General features: G+C 42.9%; 1 protein-coding gene across 1 annotated transcript in view; it reads left to right on the top strand.

The window, feature by feature from the left end:
* Positions 1-14,197, top strand: part of PATE2 (prostate and testis expressed 2) — a 114,544-nt gene extending 100,347 nt beyond the window's left edge. The window contains exons 11-12 of the mRNA XM_057552624.1: positions 11,687-11,748; positions 13,533-14,197. The gene's annotated coding sequence lies outside the window, so the exon portion shown is untranslated. The remainder of the gene's footprint in view (positions 1-11,686; positions 11,749-13,532) is intronic.
* The last annotated feature ends 4,840 nt before the right edge of the window (positions 14,198-19,037 follow it).

Here is a 19,037-nt window from a genome sequence, read left to right as displayed (position 1 = left end):
AAGAGCCCCCAGCCCCAGTCTGGCCCCAGGGAGGGACTGGCCCCACTCTGAGACCTTGGAAAGGAACCTGAGCTCTTTCCCTGGTAGCAGTCGGGATGGGGACAGCAGAAAGAGACCTCAAATCCTTGCTGGTCAGATCACCCCGGAACCTCATCCTTGACTTCTCCCCTCTCAAGTGGGTCAGATCACCATCCAGGTGCTGCTGCCCAGCCTACCTCCGCGTCATCACCCCCTGCCCAGCTACCACAGGCACTCACCCACTCCTTGGAAGAGCACGAAAGGCAAGACTCCCAGCAGCAGGAGCAGGAACTTGTCCATCTCAGCCTGGGATGGCGGGGAGATGCAGAGGTGGCTGCGGCAGGGGCGCAGAGTGCCCAGGAAGGGTGGGGACAGACTGCTCTTGTGTGCAATGAGGGAAGGCCGAAGAATCTGGCCTGAGCTGCTCCTGGGCTGTGGGCAGAAGCTTCCTTTTACACACCTGCCAGTGGGTGTTTCACAGCCACGCAGACCCAGGCAACGTTCCCACAGAACCAGCCCCCTTGGACACTTCCGAGGACAAATGTCCCAGGTGCCCCTCCTGATCCCTTGAGGCTGCCTCCTGATCAGTGGGGGACACGACACCTGACCAGATCTCTGGGCCCCTCAACAGTCCCTGACTCTTTACTCTCTGGACATCTCACTGCCCCAGGCCCAAGAACAAGAGCTTGTCATGTGTGCCAGGCTTTGCTAAGATAGCCATTTCCTCTGGGTCCAAAGTCCCCATGACCACCTGCCCTCCAGTTCCAGAGCCGAAGCCAGTACCCAGCCTGGGCTGACACCTGTCTCAGGGCTCAGGATGCACTCATTGTAGTTACAGCCTGTGCCTTTTGCTTTCCTTTCCCCCTCCCAACATTTGTACTCATATTTAGGACCATGGCCCTCTACTAAATAGGAAACACTCGTGATATTTGTTAAAAACAGTAAGGTAGACTTTATTCCAGGGGACCACTATAATGGGTTTTGTAGTAGAGTAGAGAGATTGGACTCAACTCTGAATACAAGAAGGACAAGTGAAGATTTATAGCCAAGGAGCGGGGGTGGGGGTGAGGGTCAGTGATGCAAAATTAACTAAGAAGAAACATCAAATCTATGGGAAATCTTGCTAGGCTGACTCAACAGGATTTTTGCTGAGGGCAGGGCAGAGTGATAAGATACAGAGGCAGGGAATGAGGAATTTGATCAGTTATCAAGATGGAGAGTTTTTACTAAACTGACCCAGCAAGATTCTTGCTAAAACTGGACTATCTGTGCCAAGGACAGGGCCAAGGTCAGGAACTAGACAAAAAGAGTACTCAGAGGAGCCTGACTCATGTTTGGTGAAAGTAGAGAGTTTTTGTCACCTGTCAGGACCAAATTGGTGTTGGCAATTGCGAGAGTAGTTGGCAATAATTTTTGTAAAAACAAAAATTATTCAGCATTTTCAAAAATCAGGATCTACAGCCACTGCTACAAATGCCAATACATCATTTAAGATATATCTTCAGCCTATCATGAATACATAGTAAACAAATACACAGCAAATACTATCCAAACAACAAAGTAATCGAAGCCTTAGTGCTAGATGGATGCCTAGGTAATTTTACAAAGTATAAAACAATTTCTACCATATTCAACTCTTTTATTTTTCTAGGCCCTAAAAATGCAGATCCATTTTTACCAAGTTGGATGTATATAGATAGAGGCAAACACTGCTCCAGGACTGGGCTGGAAGACTCAGAATTTTTGCAGATACTTCGTCATCAGCATGGAGTGGGACATACTAGGATGGGACACACAAGGCAAATATGGTGCAAATATTTTTGTCATATTTTAATTACAATTCACCATTTATATTCTCTCAAGTGTCTTCACCTCACTCACCATGTTTAATAAAAATAGCCAAGCCCCCAACTAGAGTGTTCATGCTTGGAGATCCAGCCAAAGGAAGGAGAAAGGTCATGGAGCAAGATCCCAATATGCAGGTTGGGCGCTAGGGAAAACATTCCAGGTCACAGTGGCAGTCTCCCTTTCCCCTCTCTCCTTCTCCAGCTAGACAACCCTTTCATGGCAGAGACCTTGACAGTCACGTTCACCATTAACCAGAAGCACTCGCACAATGCATGGTACAGAGCAGGCGCTCAGTAATATTTCTGACTAAACAAGAATAATAGGACAAATAAATGAATGCTTAGGATCTGCCAGCCCAGAAAGCAACTACGGGAGGAAAAGGGCCAAGAAACCCCACGCACCCACAGACTGAGAGTCCAGCTGTCTCCTACACTGTGAGAGGAGGGCTATGATGCGTGAGAACTCCCCTTCACCACCTTCAGAAGACAAAAATGATTCAGAGTAGATTCTGCAGGAGTGTGGGGTGCATGGATGAATGATGTCATTGTTACCCAGTCCCCACACTGAGGAACTGTGCTGAGGGACCCAGGGTCCTCTGTATGCTCAGCAGGTCACTCTAATATGATAGTGGAATTCCAGAGATGCACACGGTTCCCCAAGTCCCACATCCCCCCGTCATCACTCTGCTAGAACAGAGGGTGAGGAGGGAGTAGAGAGTGGAGGAAACAGGATATACACAAATTATTGGAGCTGCCAAGGAACAGAATTCTTCTTTCATAGCATTGTTGTACTGAAGATACTCTGTTCTGTGCAAACTTGAAGGATGTATTGATAATAATAGTGCATAGTACACAATGCATAATGTGATATTGTAAAGGGCCACGTTATCACTGGGGAACCTGGGAAAAGAGAGTGAAAGCAGAAAATAATGATCTGGTCAAATCTTCTCATGGAAATTTATGCTCCTCTAACATCCCAATGATGTTTCCTAAGGGAAGGATAGTGCTGGATGCTTGACTATGGAATTCTTCTGGCATGATGTACCTGTTCTGTTCAGAGTCCTTACAATAAACAAATAAAGGTTTAGGAGATGTGGCCCCACTAGAAAATAACTGACTGCTATCTAATTATACTAAAATAAAATGGAGATGCTACATGACTAAAATCGCTCCATTTGTGTATCCAAACCACACATAAATCGTTTAGAAACATCATAAGTAAAATCTATACCAGAAAAGGCCATGATCACCTCAAAGAAGAATATGCTGCACCACATTCCTGGCAGGCCTTCATGCATCCACTCTTCTCCATAAAGTTTCTTTTTTGTTTTATTTAAAAAAATTTTTTTTAATTGAACTACAGTTGATTTACAATATTATATTAGTTTCAGGTGTACAGCAAAGTGATTCATATATATATGTGTGACGTGTCTGTAAAATATAAATATATATATACATTGTTTTCCACATTCTTTTCCATTGTGGGTTATTACAAGATACTGAATATAGTTCCCTGTGCTATACAGTAAATCCTTGTTGTTCACCTGTTTTATATATACTGGTATCTGTTAATCCCATACTCCTAATTTATCCCTTCCCACCTTCCTTTTTGGTAACCATAAGTTTGTTTTCTGTGTCTGTGAGTCTGTTTCTGTTTTGTAAATAAGTTCATTTGTATTATTTTTTAGATTGCATATGTAAGTGATACCATATTTGTCTTTCACTGTCTGACTTACTTCACTTAGTATGATAATCTTTAGGTCCATCCATGTTGCTGCAAATGGCATTAATTCATTCTTTTTTTATGACTGAGTAATATTCCATTATACATATATACATCACATCTTGTTTATCCATTCGTCTGTCAATGGACATTTAGGCTGCTTCCATAGCTTGGCTATTGTGAATTGTGCCGCTATGATCATTGGGATGCATGTATCTTTTCGAATTAGAGTTTTAGTCTTTTCCAGATATATGCCCAGGAGTGAGACTGTTGAATCATGTGGTAACTCCCTATAAAGTTTCTTAAACAGCGTTCCATAATGTGTCTACATCAGGTTACACTGGAAGACAATGGTCATTTTAAATGGTGGCGTTATGCTGGATGATACATCATATCCCTGAATGATGTATTGTGGAAATTTTCTGGTTTTTCAGGAGAGGAAGCTTCAGAGGTTGATCAGGAATTGAGAGCTTGATAAAAGTCATATATTAAATTTATCCTGAGCCCATGAGACTTCCAAAGTTGGGAGGGATCTAACAGTTCTAATTCATGACTTTATTCCAAGCTTACTTACTAAATTACCCCTTTCACTCCCCAGTGCTTCAGTCTAGGGAATAAATTATATGGTCAGTCTACTTAGAGGTCATCAGGCACAATCTCTCCCAGCACAGGAACCTTCTCCTGGGCAGCAGCCAGACAGGGGGCGTCTAGAACCACCACAAGCTTCCAGGCCCACGCCAACCCCTATCAGATCTTTCAGTAATGTGTCTAGGCAGAAACCCAACCTGCAAGTGCCCTGGCCAGAGCACAGACTCAGAAATCAGATGAATCTGGGTTTGAAGACTCGTTCCAACATCTACTGGCTATGAGACCCTGGCAAGTCATTAATCTACAGCCCTCAATTTCCCCATCAAGGAAGTAGGGAATATAATAGCACTTAAGTCATTAGGTTATAGGTTCAATTCTTTACATTCATTTTCTTTTCAACTACTAACTAGAGAATCCAGTTAAGAAAAGTTTAATTAAAAAATTGGGACTAAGTATTTTCACAAGTTTATATTTAGTGACCTCTATTCTCTGCCTGTATGATTGGTCCAATCATCAGTCCTAATTTCACCCCCAAGACACACACACATTGGCAAACATCCTTCCATATGGTCATTTGTCTCCCTTCCGCCAACATCACACAAGCAGTGTGGCTATTTTGCCTCATTTCCTGAACTGCTATCTCCCACCATGTCTCCTCTCATTCATATATTCTACCTTGGAAACCTGCTAACCTTGTCCAGACCAATGACCAACTGTAGCGGACACAAGAAAAGGAATGCTGCTTTATGGGTGGATGAACAGGCTGCCCTCATCACTGGTCCTTCATCATTTCCCAAATTACCACTGGGAACATGCATCTTCTTACAATATGTTCTCTTGTGGATTTTGTCTATTTTTCATCAATTATGCAGAAAGTACACTCTGTTCGAAGAGCTGCTTTTCTGGAACATTGATAATAAAACCCACATGTATAAACCACCTGGACCAGCCCCTGAACCTCTCCTGTCTGGCTTGCTCTAAACACCTCGCTAGCATAATCCACCACTACCAGCATCACTTTAATCTCCACCATCACCAACACTGACTGCCACTAATGCACTCCAGGCATTTTATTTTATTTTTTTTGTATGAAATTTTTATTGTCCCAAGATCATTTAAAAAAATTTTTATTGGTGTATAGTTAATTTACAATGTTGTGTTAGTTTCAGGTGTATAGCAAAGTGAATCAGTTTTACATATAAATATATCCACTGTTTTTTAGATTCTTTTCCCATATAGGTAATTACAGAGACTCCAGGCATTTTAAACCCATGTTCTTTCACCTGTAAATTCTCAGCCCCCAGGATATTTCCAGTCGTGTGTGGGTTTGGGGCATGGAAGAATGATGTATGTAGTGGGGAGGGACATGGACCTAGGGCAGAAAGCACTGGGGAGATCAAGACTTTGAGTCTTTGTGTCAGTTTCTCTGATGATATCAGTACAAAATTTCTTCCTGATGTATCAGGGCCAGGCAGCAAGAGTACTCCAGAGCATCCCTCCCTTCACTATCTGTTTTGGCATCATTCTTCGCACTCCTAACCGCTCCACAAGCAGAAAGGAAGGACGTGCACTGGGAACCCTCCTAAAGGCAGCTTGATATATGGACTTGACACACAGCCTTATTCCCCAGTGCCACACTCCTCACAGCAGGGGGTCAGTGTCAGAGTGTTCTCATCTCACCACGGGACACTGCTAGTTGAACTGCTCTGCCAAAGCTTGGTTTCTTTGCCCACTTGGGTGCAATAAGGCTAGAGCCACAGGGAAGTTGGGCCAAGGATCCTGCCTCCAGCTGGGAAGACCTCAGGTCCTGAGAGTGATGGATAGGTGTCTATTGCTGAGTGTGGTTCTGTTCTGGGTAGTGAGTGCTAAGGTGGGCTAGGATATCTTTCACAGTCTGTGATAGGCTGAATTCCATCATGGTTCCATGATGTTTGCCACGTATTTCTACCCCCATGATTATGATAAATTCAGTGACAAAGAGGATTCTGCAAATATAATGAAGTTTACTAATCTTTGGGCCATAGATTCAGGAGATTACTTGTATGGACTTACATCTGACGTACAGGCTATGTGACAATAAATGGGTGTAGTCTCCATTCGCTAAGTGTATGGTAATTCTTTACACAGTGATAGAAAATAATGCAGAGTGATGTCAGAAAGATGGTTGAATAGGAGAGTGCAGCTCTCATACCCTCACAGAAAAATCAGTTTTGATAACTCTCCCTGGACAGGAAGAGCTCTGTGGAAGTTGGTCCATCAGAGAGATTCTAGCGTAGTTAGTGACGTGAGCCTTTTATAAGGAGAGGTTTTCCATGCCTGGGGAAAGTACAGAAATTCAGAGTGATACAAAACTTGAGGAGGATTCAGCTCGGGAGTGATATTGTTGCTGTCTTTGAAGATCAAGAGGCCTTGTGGAGAGCAACTGAGACTCCCTCAAAGGGCTGACAAACAGCATGAAAAACAGACCTCTGTTCTACATTCACAAGTAACTGGATCCTTACAAAAAGTTTAATGAGATGTCGATTCTTCTCAGTGCCTCTAGGTAATGTTCAGTCTGGCAAAACAATAACAATAAAACAAAACAAAACAAAACAAAAAACCACTTTATTTAAACCTTGTAAGACTCCTAGCAGAGAAGTCAGTTGACCTTGCATAAATATCTGACCTACAGAGCTATATGATAATAAAAGGGTATAGTTTTTCAGCTTCTAAGTTTATGCTATTTGTTACACAGAAATAAATAGAAATAGACAATGACATCAGCAAGATGGTGGATCAGGAGATTCCAGTCCTCATACCCCACAGAAACTTTGATTTTGACAAGCATCCCTGGATAGGAATATCTCTGTGGAAACTTGGGAGTCCCGTATGGAGATTCCAGCACCCCACTCAAGCAAAACTATCCAAGATTAGACACATTAAAGAGGGTAAGAACAGTTTAACTTCACTTGCATCATCCCTTTCCTGGGGAGGAAGATCTAAGTGCCAAGAGAGACTCCCACAGCCCACAATTTTTCCCAAGGGCGAAAGTGAGAAAGGAGTGAGTGCCCATTTTCCCCAGCCTTGCAGCATGTTGCCAGAGTGCTCATTTCTGTCTCATCCCACTCATATCACTGAGAGGATCAGCATGGCTGAATAGTCTGGAGGGAGCTAGAAGAAGGGGAAAGGGGAGGGACCTCAAAAAACCACCTCTCAGATCTCAAAACCTGGCTGCAGATCCTACTAACTGGCTGGCAGACTCCACCAAAAGGCCCGTGCATGAACACCACAGGACACCTTATCTGCAGTACCCACCAACTGGCCGACATATGCCCCAACACACCACATGTGCTCTCAAGTTGGTGCACTGAAAACTACCTTGAACAACTATGCTATCAAACTGGATAAACTAGAAGTAATGCATAAATTCCCGGATACATATAACCTTCCAAGACAGAATCATAAGGAATTAGAATTTCTAGGCAAATCAATAACAGATAAAGAGATTGAAAAAGTAATCAAAAGTCATCTACCAAAGAAAAGCCCAGGGCCAGATGGCTTCACGAGTGGATTCTACCAAACATTTAAAGAAGAATTGACACCAATACTTCTCAAACTCTTCCAAAAAATTTGAGAGCACCTCTAAACTTGTTTTACAAAGCCAGCATTACCCGGATACAAAGACACTATAAAAAAAGAAAATTACAGGCCAATATATCTGATGAACATAAATGCAAAAATCTTTGACAAAATACTAGCAGATTGAATTCAACAGCACATTAGAATGATCATACATCATGGCCAAGTGGGATTTATCTCTGGAATGCAATGATGTTTCAATGTATGCAAACCAATAAATGTGATACATCACCTTAATAGAATAAAGAACAAAAATCATATGACCATGTTAGTAGATGCATTAAAAGCATTTGACAAATTTCAACACCCTTTCATGATAAAAATTCTCAATAAATTAGGTATACAAGAATTGTACCTCAACATAATGAAGGCCATATGCAATAAAGCCCACAGATAACATCATACTCAACGGTGAAAAGCTAAAAGCTTTTCCTGTAAGATCAGAAACAAAACAAGGAACAACTATACTCCAATAAAAATTAATTAGGGGCTTCCCTGGTGGTGCAGTGGTTGAGACTCTGCCTGCCAATGCAGGGGACACGGGCTCGAACCCTGGTCTGGGAGGATCCCACATGCCGCGGAGCAACTGGGCCATGAGCCACAACTACTGAGCCTGCGCTTCGGGAGCCTGTGCTCTGCAACAAGAGAGGCCGCGATAGTGAGAGGCCCGCGCACCGCGATGAAGAGTGGCCCCCGCTTGCCGCAACTAGAGAAAGCCCTCGCACAGAAACGAAGACCCAACACAGCCAAAAATAAATAAATAAAAAAGTTTTTAAAAATTAATTAAAAGAAAAATAGAAGTAAAAAAAAAAAAAGAAACAAAGCAAGGCTTCCCACTCTCACCACTTTTATTCAATATAGTCCTAGCCAGAGTAATTAAGCCAAAAAAAATAATAATAATAAAAGGCATTCAAACTGAAAAGGAAGAAGTAAAACTGTCTGTTTTCAGATGATATTATTTTATATATAAAAAAGCCCTAAAGACACCATGAAATCAATCCTGCCTGGCCACCAGGTCCAAGTACTCAAAAAGGGTTTTCCTTGTGTGAGCTGCATGCAACGTCCTGTTGTGGTGGAGCCATAGCTGCTGCTGTGGCATGTTGGTGCACAGGGCTGGCCCCTAGACCAGATACAGTGCCCAGCTGCCATTTCTGCAGGGCACTGGTGCATGAAGATGACCGCAGACCTGGCTGTAGGACCTGGTCATGGCTGCTGCAGGGTGCTGGTGGGTGGGGCTACTACTTGGCTGGCTGTGAGGCTTGGCCAAGGTACAGGGATTGGTGGGACTCTCAGTGGGGCATGCCCACTGGTGCTAACATCTCCCATGTTGGAGGGAGAATTCCAAAATAGCATCCACCAGCAATGGCATTAGCAAGGTGTCTGAGATCCCAAAAAAGGCTCCGACAGGTGTCTCAGTCCCTGGGGAGCATCCCAACTGGTTCCATTGTCCTGTATTCAAGTTTGCTGTGTTTTTCTTCTGTCTGCTCAAATCTGCCTTTGTATTCTTCTAGTGAATTTTCATTTCAGATTTACACTTTTCAGTTCCAGAATTTCTTTCATTTTTTTTTGTTTTCTATCTCTTTATTGATATTTTCATTTTGTTCATACACCATTTTCTTGAATTTCTCCATATCTTCCTTCAGTTCTTTGAGCATCTTTTACACAGTTGTTTTAAGGCTTTGGTCTACTAGATTTTCAATTATGTCTTTCCAGGGAGAGTTCATGTTGTTTTATTCTTTTCCTTTGAATGGGCCATACTTTCTTGTTTTTCTGTATGTCTTGTGATTTTTTTGTTGTTGAAAATTGGACATTTATTCTAATAATGTGGTAGTTCTGGAAATCATATTTTCCCACTTTCCCAGAGAAAGGGGAATGAATCTGATTTCCAGATGGTTTTTTTTTATTGTTTTTGTTTATTGTTTTTGTTTTTTGATTGTCCTAGGCTATGTTTGTGCCAAAGATTTGCCTGGGGTGTAAACTTAAAGTCTTTTCAGATCTTTTCTGTCCAATGCCTTTCCTTTGGCATCCTGGTCACTTTTTAATTTTTAAAAAAATTTTCCCTGCATATGTAATTGCTTTTGAAGGTCCTAGTCTTTGATGTCTGGCTCCCCCCAAAAGAAGTGTGGTCCTATAAGTCTCCTGGAAGTCATTTTCAGCCAGAGGGTGAGAGGATTGCAGCAACGTGAGGGAGGCACAACCATGGCTACCTGCCTCTTTGCCTGCACTTCTGTAGTCAAAAGCCGCAATCAGCCATCAGAGCACGTATTCCTGATATTTGGAGGACATGGTTCTTTCACCCATACTAGCCCTTACAAGCTGTGTCCAAGCTACCCCAAGAACATGTGCACAGCTGTCTGTCATAGGACTAAAGGTGAAGGATGGGTAGCTACTGCTGTCTAAAAGCTGAAACTGATCATAATTAACTGCAGTTTACTATCCAAGCCTTCCCCTGGAAGTTGCAAGACTTCAATGAACTCCAGAGTTCTAAAATAGTTACATCAGACAGATTTTCCCCATGTAATTGTTGTCTAAGTGGAGAGATAGATTCCTGGTGCTTCCTACCCAGCCATCTTCCCAGAATCCTTTCCCTGAGAGTCATATTGTATTTATTAAGAAAATATCTGGCACAGATATAGAGATTATACAGCAAAGAAATATTCACAAAGGTCAAGAGACAGACTGGGAAGAAAAATTTAGTAGACAGACTGTGAATCCCTCTTCTAGACTAAAGAATTAACCCTTAGTCAAAGTTCTTGCAACATTAATCCTGAAGATGGAAGAGTGTCCTGCACATCCTGCCGTGTATTTGAACACTGATCCAAGGATATTCTAGAGTCTGCTCTACTTGATTTTCAAGAGAACTCTTGTGAAACTTGTAATTTATGGACAGCAACTACACTCAAAAACATGAGATAGGGACTTCCCTGGTGGTGCAGTGGTTAGGAATCCACCTACCAATGCAGGGGACATGGGCTCGAGCCCTGGTCCGGGAAGATCCCATGTGCCACGGAGCAACTAAGCCCATGTGCCACAACTACTGACCCTGCGCTCTAGAGCCCGTGAGCCACAACTACTGAGCCCGCGTGCCACAACTACTGAAGCTCGTGCACTTAGAGCCTGTGCTCCGCAATAAGAGAAGCCACCACAATGAGAAGCCCGCACACCGTAATGAAGAGCAGCCCCCGCTCGCCGCAACTAGAGAAAGCCCGCGTGCAGCAACGAAGACCTAACACAGCCAAAAATAAATAAATAAATAAATCTATAAAAATTTTTTAAAAAAACAAAAAAAAACCCATGAGATAGTCACTTATTCTTACAGACGCTGTAATAATTCTTACAGAGACTGTAATACTCAATAGCAGGTATTTAAGTGAGGAGATCCCAGACCTGGTGGCATCCCTGCACTATTATAACCCACATTCATGTCAATGTCACATCAACTTCATGACCAAAATATGACTTAAGTGTGATGAATGGAGATATTAGATGCTATGTCAGAGTTTTGAGGTTTCTGTGAAGCTGCTAATGTGCATGGCACTGTACTCAGTTCTGTATAATTTCCAAAAAATTGTTGCTGGAAAAAATCAGTTGTGTTTTCTTAATTGATTAAGAATCTGAGTCTGAAATGCAGCCTGGTGGTTTTTCCTTAGGGTCCTTCTTTTGTTTTCCAACCTAAGTGGAACAAATTAAAATTTCCTCTATTAAGCCCACAGTTTGCTATACAAACTTATTTACAGCTAGGAGGGTTTAGGGATCCTTATTACCTAAAGGAATTCCTTTTTAAATACTTTTGGTTTGCCAAGAAGTTTTTGGTTTGTTGATAGACAGGTTTTGAACCTCACAAAATAATATTTTCATCCTTTGAGATCATCATATGATTTATCTCCTTTAGGATATTGATGTGATGTGAATGGATTGATAGATCTTCTAATGCTTACCATACTGGCATTTCAGGTATAGTCTTGAAAGTTATCTACATGCATTATTTTGCCATTTATTTTTAAATTCTGCAGCTAACATTTTATTTGATACCTTGTATTTATAATTATAAATAGCTGATCAATAATTTTCTCTCTTTTACTATAATCATCTAAATTTGAGGTAAAATCATCTGGTTAGCTTTGTTTCTATTTCTTCGAAAAATTTTCAAATGATATAGATGAACTATTCTTGAAAGATTAGTGGAACTCACATGTAAAGCCATCAGAACCTGTTTGGGGTTTTGTTTGTTTTGGTTTGGTTTTGTATTTTAAGGACAATCTTTCACTACTATTTCAAAACTTTAATATGACTGCTATATTTAAGAATCTTATTCTAGAGCCAATTTTGGAGCTTCTTCTTAAAATTTTGCTTAGATGGCTTTAAGTAAGTGAACTAAAACAATGAGCCATAATCTTTAGCTGAGAAGCTTTATGTCCATTTAAAAATTTACCAAATGGTAAGAGAGGAGGGGTAGACAGAGAGTGAGACCAACCATTTGCCACATGGGATAAAGGCAAGTTACACATAAAAGGGAAAATGTGTTGACACCTGTTTTTAGGACCCTCATAGCTACCATCCAGTGCCATTCTGCTCTTTTTTATCAAAAACTTCCCACAAAGTCACATAAAAACCCACCCCAGGAGATGCTTATTTATCACTCATATCCACAGGGATTGGCCTACACCGTGTCTGCTAGGAGCAGCCCACGTCGCAGGGAGAGGCAAACTAAGGTCCAGGTGGTCCCGACCCTGATTATTGATTCATCTCCCAGCTGTCATGAGTCACAAACCCTTTCCAATCTACTCTGGCCAAACGGTAGGACACTGAGAGCACCCCTTCCCCACTGGCTTTTCTTACACCATTTCCTCAACTTTCCCTGTCACCCCCAGGAACAGAAAGGGTCAAGTTTGGAGGAGTGTCATTCCTGAAGGTTTCCTGGAAAGAAAATTCCCAAAGCAGCCCAATCATGCCCCAGAATCACTGGGCCGTGACCCCAGAGGAGGGAAACCGAGTGTTCTCTGCTCACACTCGAGGACGCAAAGAGGAAAAGGTGCTCTGCAGGCAACGGTTCGCTGCTTGCCCTTCATGTGAGGCTAAAGCTCTGGAGCCTGGCCCTGCCTGCAGGACGTCAGTTCCTGAGGTCCAAGACCCTCAGCTCTGATGATTCTTGTTGGGGATGGGGTAGGAGTGGTAGTGAGCTGAGAGTAGCATTCTGGCTCCTCCCAACCCCTCTGCTGAAGGAAATGGTTTAGGAGAGTCAGAGAGGGTAGGCTGCGGCAAGATCTAAGCTGCTCTCAGACAAATCAGGAATCTGAGGCCTTGTCTGTGGTCTTGACCCAGGCCACCAAAGAGCAGTCAACATTTAATGTCCACATTCTGTATATGATCTTACTCCTGTAAAAGATGTGTATTAAAAAAATTATATATCTATATTTGTATATATCTCCATGTATGCATGCATACTCATCATGAGAAGTCCTGTACAATATACATGTAATTTTTAAAACGTTAATCTCTAAGAAATTATTTGGGAGGGTTTTTTCAATAATTTTTCTTGAATAGTTTTAGACTTAACAAGGACATTACTCATTTTCTCATCCAGTTTCCCGGACTGTTAACAGTTGACATCACATTGGTACTGTTGTCACAACTAATGAAAAAATATGGATTCATTATTATTAACTAAACTCCATATTGTATTCAGATTTCCTTAGCTTCTTGCCTAATGTCTTTTTTTTTTTTTTCCCCTCTTCCAGGATTCTACATTTCTTTTACTCACCACGTCTCCCTATCCCCTCTGGACCCTGACAGTTTCTCAGAATTTCCCTGTTGTTTTTGTGATGTTGATAATTTTGAAGATTTCTGTGCAGATATTTTGCAGAAAGTCCCTTGTTTGCGGTTTGTCCGATGTTTTTCTCATGGTTAGGCTGGGGTTATGGATATGCGGGAGGAGAACCACAGAGGTGCAGTGCCATTCTCAGTGCTTTGTATCAAAGGTATATGCTGTTAACCTGCCTTATCGCTGTTGATATCAACCTTGATCACTGGGCTGAGATACTGTTTGGCAGGCTACTCCAAGTAAAGTGACATTTTCCCCCTTTCCATAGTATGCTCTTTCAAAGCAAGTCACTGGGTAGCCCATTACATTTGTTTTTAACTGTTCTTTTAACTTATTTGTATTTTTCAAGTAATTTACAAGAGTTAAGATTTACATTGCTCCTGAGAGTATGTCTAAGAAGGCAGTTTTTCAAATAGAAAGGGCCTCACACTAGTCCTGTCTCCAGAATCCTGGCTCATCCACCGTTCTCTTTAGTATAGCAAGATCTAACTAGACAAGCTTAAAGTAGGCTGGAATACTTGAGTTGGGTTTTCACTAGTGATGCTGATGGAGTTGTTCCTGATATTTAAAGATAAGGCTCTGGCTTAGGCTGTGCCCCACAAAGGCTAATCTAACTGGCCTTACCTTTTTTTTAAAAATAAATTTAATTATTTATTTATTTTTGGCTGCATTGGGTCTTCATTGTTGCAGGTGGGCTTTTCTTTAGTCGTGGAGAGCAGGGGCTACTCTTCATTGCAGTGAGCAGGCTTCTCATTGTGGTGGCTTCTCTTGTTGTGGAGCATGGGCTCTAGGCACGCGGGCTTCAGTAGTTGTGGCACACAGGCTCAATAGTTGTGGCTTGCGGGCTTAGTTGCTCCGTGGCATGTGAGATCTTCCCGGTCCAGGGCTCAAACCTGTGTCTCCTGCATTGGCAGGCAGATTCTTAACCACTGTGCCACCAGGGAAGCCCTGACCTTACCTTTAACTCCTATCTCGCCTCAACTTTAGGGGGAAAAAGGCCATGAAAAATATTTACACTTGACATTCTGAAAATAGAAATAGATATTTGGAAGATTTCCTTACAAGTTCAAAAAATTTTAACTAAATAAAAAATCACACGAAAATGAATTTTTTAGACTCTACAAGAGAAACAAAATATTATTGATACTTTGTTTTAATTTATGAAGGAGAAATGTAAGATTATATTAAATAAGTAAAGTAAGATGATCATATTCTTCATTCTTGCATCATGAGTGGTTAGGGAAAGAGAGTGAAGGAAAGGGGTAAGGACAGAGGAAATATAATACAAAGGGAAAAAGAATGAGAGGTAAAAAGGTCAGGAAAAACACACACAGAACTGGTGATAAACGTTTTAAAATGCACAGAGAGAGAGATAATAAGATGGTGACACATATTTCTAGTCATAATGTAATAGAGCCATTTTTCACTAAAGAGAAGACATAAATCTTTCTACGCCTAAAAACATATTAAACTCATTGTTCTTATAAAAGATCCTATTCCACTTTCTCAATTCTTCCCAAATTTCTTGGAAGAGTTGCCCATCCTCACTATTTCTTCCTGTCATAGTCTATTCATTCTTCAAACCACTGTAATGTGGTTTCTGTGCCACTTCTCCACTGAACCTGCTCTGCCAATAACATGCACGTTGTCATGGAAAACAGAGAATCATGCTCTTCTGTCCTGGTTCTCCACCTACTTCTATGACCATCACCCATGACTCTTTTTTGGAGAGTGACCTTCACCCACTTCTTATTTTGGTGGTCTCTAGTGTCAATGACTTGTCCCCACCCTGTTCCCACCTCACTCACTAGACAACCTCTTTAAGTCTTATAAGCTAAGTTATCAGTAGCTTCTGAGTATGTATATAACATCTAAATCTGATGAGCCCACTTTTTCTTCCCCAGGCCTTGATACCTTTTTGGACTTTGAGGCCTCTCTGTCCATCTGCCAGTTGGACACATTTTCCTGAGTTTTCCACTGACCCCGCAAACTCCTGATGTATGAGATGGTACCCGTCCCCTTTCTGGGCACATTGCAGTCACTTCTTAATTGGTGGGATCAGAAACCAGGTAGCCAGGCAGCCAGAGGAATAGGGTGACTGTGAGGGATCAGGGTGGGATGATGATTTGCAGATGTGAACGAAGCAGAGAGATGAATCAAGGGTGAACTGAGAGCACTTGGTGTCAGGGGAAGGAGCCTGTTGCTAGGAGAGAAGTTAGGAGGGAAACTTGGAGTAGACAGGAGGACACTGCCTACTCTGCAGGACCACGTGTGGAGGGATATGGGACCAGAGATGCCAGGAAGAGAAGGGTGAGGGGGCATCACTGACAAGGAATCAGCAATTAGTGAGACTTCCAATGCAGTGATTTTCCTCTATATATATTGCAGAACTCTTGACCTTTACAGCAATAGCTCGAAACCTTGAAGTCCCCGCGAATCAACTTCCAAGCTCTACACTTATCATAACAGTCCAGTTGAGTGTGGTTGTAGCGCCACGCATCTGGAAGAGAAGAACAGTGACACTTAGTGCCGGATAACAGCACTTGGAACCTTCCCCAGCCACCCCAAGCCTGGCCTCTAGACTAGGGACACATTCACCTCTCAGCAAGGGCTCTCTCAGACTGGAGCTCCTACCCAGTGTCAGGAGTTAGGCAACAGCTCAAGCCAGAAAAGCCTGGTTTAACAGCATTACCTCTCACATTGAAAAAGTATATATCCGAAGTTCTGCATCCTGGGCCTTCTTCAGAGGTGCAGTTACCCTCGCCTTGTAAACATTTGCCCTTCTTAAAAATACTGCAGACCTTACACAACGTGGCTGGAGCTGCAGAGAAACAGACATGGAAGCTGAGGCCAGGGTTGAATGGGCTGAGACCAAGGTGTGTAAGACACATTAGAACATAGGAGTTTAAGGACAAAGCATGACTCTAAATACTTTCCTGCGCATAATTTGGGGTAAGAAATATCCCCACTAGATTTCTTCCATTGGATATTTAAGGAAATGGGGTCTTTGACCTGCGGATATCAAAATCCATTAATGATAAATAACTTTGTGCATACATTATGAGTGAATTGCATGGTATGTGAATGATATCCCACTAAAGCTGTTTTTTTTTTTTTTTTTTTCAAAATAACCTTGAACAAGAATCTGACACTTTACCTGCCAGGGGATATGGCAGATACTGGACAGTGAGATATAAGAGAAAAAAAAAGGTATGTGTTCTAACCAAGCAAGAGAAATTTCCAAACTTGCACCTCAACAGCACTAAGAGATTATGTCTCCTTAATTTTTGTTCCCTGGGAGCCTGGAGGAACTCCCCATAGTAGCAGCTCTGTGCTCAGAAGCTCCTTTAGCTTTGGAGCGATTGTGCAGAACACAGTCAGTGCATCCCATATAGCCACCCTGGGCCAGGATCTTGGGGAAATGGATGGGGCATAAGGACTACACTGGCTTGCGGATGAGGAGGCAGATTTTAGTCTCCAAAGATTTCCTACGACAGCACCAAAAGTCATCCAAAGTACACACATATATAAGTGAAAAGAGTACTATAAAAATATTGCTTCAAGGTAAGCCTTTCAGGGACCTGTTCCTGGTAGATCATTGCCCCTTGGCTGTGTCTTTATAGAAAGTCTTGAGCAATCATTGCCTCTGCCTCTTAGGGCCGTCCCAGCAAGCCACAAAACCTCCCATTGAGAAGAGCCCCCAGCCCCAGTCTGGCCCCAGGGAGGGACTGAACCCACTCTGAGACCTTGGAAGGGAACCTGAGCTCTTTCCCTGGTAGCAGTCGGGATGGGGACAGCAGAAAGAGACCTCAAATCCTTGCTGGTCAGATCACCCCGGAACCTCATCCTTGACTTCTCCCCTCCCAAGCTGGTCAGGTCACCATCCAGGTGCTGCTGCCCAGCCTACCTCCGCGTCGTCACCCCCTGCCCAGCTACCACAGGCACTCACCCACTCCTTGGAAGAGCACGAAAGGCAAGACTCCCAGCAGCAGGAGCAGGAACTTGTCCATCTCAGCCTGGGATGGCGGGGAGATGCAGAGGTGGCTGCGGCAGGGGCGCAGAGTGCCCAGGAAGGGTGGGGACAGACTGCTCTTGTGTGCAATGAGGGAAGGCCGAAGAATCTGGCCTGAGCTGCTCCTGGGCTGTGGGCAGAAGCTTCCTTTTACACACCTGCCAGTGGGTGTTTCACAGCCACGCAGGCCCAGGAAATGTTCCCACAGAACCAGCCCCCTTGGACACTTCCGAGGACAAATGTCCCAGGTGCCCCTCCTGATCCCTTGAGGCTGCCTCCTGATCAGTGGGGGACATGATGCCTGACGAGATCTCTGGGCACCTCAATAGTCCCTGACTCTTTACTCTCTGGACATCCCACTGCCCCAGGCCCAAGAACAAGAGCTTGTCATGTGGGCCGGGCTTTGCTAAGATAGCCATTTCCTCTGGGTCCAAAGTCCCCATGACCACCTCCTCTCCAGTCCCAGAGCCCAAGCCAGTACCCAACCTGGGCTGACACCAGCCTCAGGCCTCAGGATGCAGTCATTGTAGGTGCAGCCTGTGCTGTTTGCTTTCCCTTCCCCCTCCCTATATTCGCGCTCGTAATTGAGACCTCAATGGGCCTCTCAATACTGAATCAGTGTTGCCAATGCTGGGGGTAGTCATAATAGCAAACATTTACTTAGTATTTTCTATAAACCAGTATCCACATCTCCTGCTATCATGCATATCTAAATTAGGATATATCTTCAGCCTATCACAAATATATTAAATATACAGCAAATACTTCCAAAACAAAGAAGGAATAAAAGCACTATAGAGGACTAGTTTATTTTATAAAATATAAATCAATTCCTGCTATATTAATCTTATTTCTCTGGACTACAAAGGAGCAGATAATTTTTTTTTATTTAAAATTTCATTGTTGTTGCTCAAAGAAATACCTATGCCCCAATACCTCTGCAAGTACAATCCTGTAGTATCCTGAGTTTATTAATCATGTATAATAAAAATAGCCAATTCCCCAACCAGAGTATTCTTGCTTGGAGATCCAGCCAAAGGAAGGAGAAAGATCATGGAGCAAGATCCCAATGTGCAGGTTGGGCGCTAGAGAAAACATTCCAGGTCACAGTGGCAGTCTCCCTTTCCCCTCTCTCCTTCCCATCTAGACAACCCTTTCATGGCAGAGACCTTGACAGTCACGTTCACCATTAACCAGAAACACTCCGCACAATGCATGGTACAGAGTGGGCGCTCAGTAATATTTCTGACTAAACAAGAATAATAGGACAAGTAAATGAATGCATGAGGGTCTGCCAGCCCAGAAAGCAACTACGGGAGGAAGAGGGCCAAGAAACCCCACGCACCCACAGACTGAGAGTCCAGCTGTCTCCTACACTGTGAGAGGAGGGCTATGATGCGTGAGAACTCC

Source organism: Balaenoptera acutorostrata, chromosome 9 (assembly GCF_949987535.1).
Source record: "Balaenoptera acutorostrata chromosome 9, mBalAcu1.1, whole genome shotgun sequence".
Classification (NCBI taxonomy): domain Eukaryota; kingdom Metazoa; phylum Chordata; class Mammalia; order Artiodactyla; family Balaenopteridae; genus Balaenoptera; species Balaenoptera acutorostrata.
This window is presented reverse-complemented; position numbering and strand designations above follow the sequence as displayed.